At 46.1% G+C, this 3,208-nt stretch overlaps 1 pseudogene; it reads left to right on the top strand.

Annotated features, from left to right (window-relative positions):
* Positions 1-2,074: 2,074 nt before the first annotated feature.
* On the top strand, positions 2,075-2,584 carry LOC107535685 (transcription factor BTF3 pseudogene; annotated as a pseudogene).
* The last annotated feature ends 624 nt before the right edge of the window (positions 2,585-3,208 follow it).

Here is a 3,208-nt window from a genome sequence, read left to right as displayed (position 1 = left end):
CCAGGGTTAGTGAGCACCTTTGTTCTGACTGATTGACATCCGACTTCTCTGTGACAAAGAGGAGGAGAGTGTTGGAGCATCTGTCAGTCTCTGTGGAAATGTGTCGATTGGTAGTAGCTTTACACTAAGGAAGCAGGGATTGATATAAATGAATGTCAACTTAACATGAAATTCAAGACCAAAAGTAGCTAAGAAAATTTAACCCTTAAGAATAACGATCCTTGAGAAAAACGCGGCAGAGATTTGTGGGAGACAAAATGATCGCTCGTTTCCAATAGCGGCAAAAAGACAGCTCGGGAGCGCATGCTGCCGGCTGTGCGCCCTGCGGGGCTGTGCGCGCCACGGTTCTGTGCGCCCTGCGGGCTGTGCGCCCTGCGGGGCTGTGCGCGCCGCGGTTCTGTGCGCCCTGCGGGGCTGTTCGCGCGGCGGGCTGTGCGCGCGGCGGGGCTGTGCGCGCGGCGGGCTGTGCACCCTGCGGGCTGTGCGCCCTGCGGGGCCGTGCGCGCGGCGGGCCGTGAGCCCTGCGGGGCCGTGCGCGCCGCGGGGCCGTGCGCGCCGCGGGCTGTGCGCGCTGCGGGCTGTGCGCGCTGCCACTCGCGCAGGCACGCGTGTCTCGCGCAGGCGGTCGCGTCCAGCAGCAAAACGCCCGCAAGACAGCGGCGGGTCTTTCAGCGCCTTCGGAACGGTTTGTGTCACCTTCCCCCGCTGCTCAGCTGTTTGAATCCGCTTAATCTGAAACAGTGAAAAGATAACGATAATAATTTTGGTAAAGTTTACTGAAAGGAAGCTTTAATGATCCAAATCAGTGAGAAGGTTTATATATTCTTTCAGATTCTAAATAACTTCTTTAAAATAAAAATTAAAAGCAAAGCAAAAAAATAAAAAAGAATAACGATCCTTAAACTGCCTTGGGTTGAGATTCAAACCCAGTTCTACATAGAAGAGGAAGAAGGGGAGGAAAAAGGGGAAGAAGAAAAAGAAAAGTTCTACTTGGCACTTTTGATTTCTGCGTTTCTTGACCCAAATCCAATCTAGAAAGCAGTCTCTACACATAAACAACCAAAGAGGGGGTGCATGCTAAGTTCCAAATGAGTTATACAAACAAACATCCCCTTTTAGTTATGTGAAGAGAGAATAACAAGGGTGGAGCAGGCACGCAAAGAATTAAGGGGGAACATCTGAGTCAGACCTGAGGGAGAAAGCCAAGCACAGGGAACAGTAAACACAGATGGTTTGACTGAAGTAAACAATTGAGTAAGGAGGTAATGGAGATTATATAAACACACACAGCATCTTTTTGAGATTTTATTTTATTTTTTCCATCACCATTTATCCCCTTATACACCCTTCCACTTCCACCCCCTCCCCCTGCAGTCACCACATTGTTGTCCGTGCCCAGGGGCTCTCTTTTTTTCCGTTATCGCTCAATCCTTCCCCCCCAGCTCCCCCTCCCCCACCAGAGCTCGCTGCCTGCTCTCTGTCTATGAGTCTGTCTCTGTTTTGCTTGGAAGTTCAGTTCATTACATTCCACATGAGTGAAATCACATGGTACTTCTCTTTCTCTGACTGGCTTATTTCACTTAGCATAATGTTCTCCAGGTCCATCCATTTGTCGCAAGGGTAAAATTTTCTTCCTTTTTATGCCAGAGTAATATTCCATGGTGTAAATGTACCACAGCTTTTTTATCCACTCATTTACTAATGGACGCCTGGGCTCTTTCCAAATCATGGCTAGCATTTACACCTCCCACTTGCTAACTTACCATCCTTTGGCCTATATTAGTATTCAACTCCTACCAATGCTTAATCTATCCAATGTTGACTTACCTGGGGTTTCCTTATTGAAAAGATGTGAGAAACATTCAAGTTAAGCAGTTCTGCTTTCTGTCTCTGCTCTTTTTCTTTATACTTTTTTGAGACACAGCATTAAAACACTAAAGGCCTGAGCTGCCATTTTGGGTCCTGTGGAGTGATCACTTGTTCTCAGCCTGTGTGTCCAAGATCCCTCGACAGCCAACCCCTGCGGGTCCTCCACGCAGCCCATTTCCCCTTCAACAAGCTGAAGGAAACTATCATGAATCAGGAGAAACTCGCCACACTGCAGGCACAAGTGTGCACTGGTGAGGAAGGAACTGCCGCAGAAACAAGAAGGTGGTTCACAGTAAAGCTACAGCAGATGATGAAAACTTCAGTTCTCCTTAAAGAAATTAGGGGTAAACATGTTCACCAACCAAGGAGCAGTGATCCACTTGAACAACCCTAAAGTTCAGGCTTCTTCGGCAGCGAACGCTTTGATCATTACAGGCTTTGCTCAGACAAAGCAGCTGACAGAGGTGCTACCCAGCACCGCAGACCAGCGTGGGGCAGGCAGCCTGGCTGCTTTAAGGAGACTGGCGAAGCTCAGCCCAAATAGTCTGGGGATGGAAAAGCACCACCTGCTACAGGAGAGGATGATGATGAAAAAGTTCCGGATTTTGTGGAGAATTTTGATGAGGCTTCTAGAATGAAGCAAACTGAATTGAATCAACTTCTGAAGAAGATAAAACTTGAAGAAGTTACTGGGAGCTGCTGTTTTATATTGTGATTGCTTTTTCCAGTTTTGTTCATGGATCTGATAAAATCTAGATCTCTAATATTTTTAAGCCCAAGTCTCTTGGACACTGTAGCCCTTTTCAGCTTTTGCTTATATACAAATCATTTTTTGCAGCTCATTAAGTCGAAGAAGCCTCAGAATAAAGTTTGAAAGAAAGGTTAATAAAGTTCTTTGCCTGCTCAAGAAAAAAACAAAACAAAACATTAAAGGCCTACTTATTTGTCCTTAGCTCCTTTTTTTAAACATAAGCCTCAAGTTGTTATTTCCTTCTTTACCTTTGAGACACTGTTCTTACAGGTCCTGAGACTTTCTTTTACTCTCTTTGATTACAGGGCTCTCATTTGTTCTGGCTCTGATAAGGCTGTTTTATTTTATTTTTAATTTTAATTTTTAAAAATTTATCTTTATTGTTGAAAGTATTACAGATATCCCTCCTCTTTCCCCCCATTGTCCCCCTCCACCCCACATCCACCACCACCCCAGGCCTTCACCACACTATTGTCTGTGTCCATGTGCTATGCATATATGCATATAAGTTCTCTGATTAATCTCTCCCCACTCACTCCCCCAACCCCACCTTCCCACTGAGATTCACAATCTGTTCCATGCTTCTGT

The sequence above is a fragment of the Miniopterus natalensis genome, chromosome 1, assembly GCF_054644295.1.
Source record: "Miniopterus natalensis isolate mMinNat1 chromosome 1, mMinNat1.hap1, whole genome shotgun sequence".
NCBI classification, from domain to species: domain Eukaryota; kingdom Metazoa; phylum Chordata; class Mammalia; order Chiroptera; family Miniopteridae; genus Miniopterus; species Miniopterus natalensis.
This window is presented reverse-complemented; position numbering and strand designations above follow the sequence as displayed.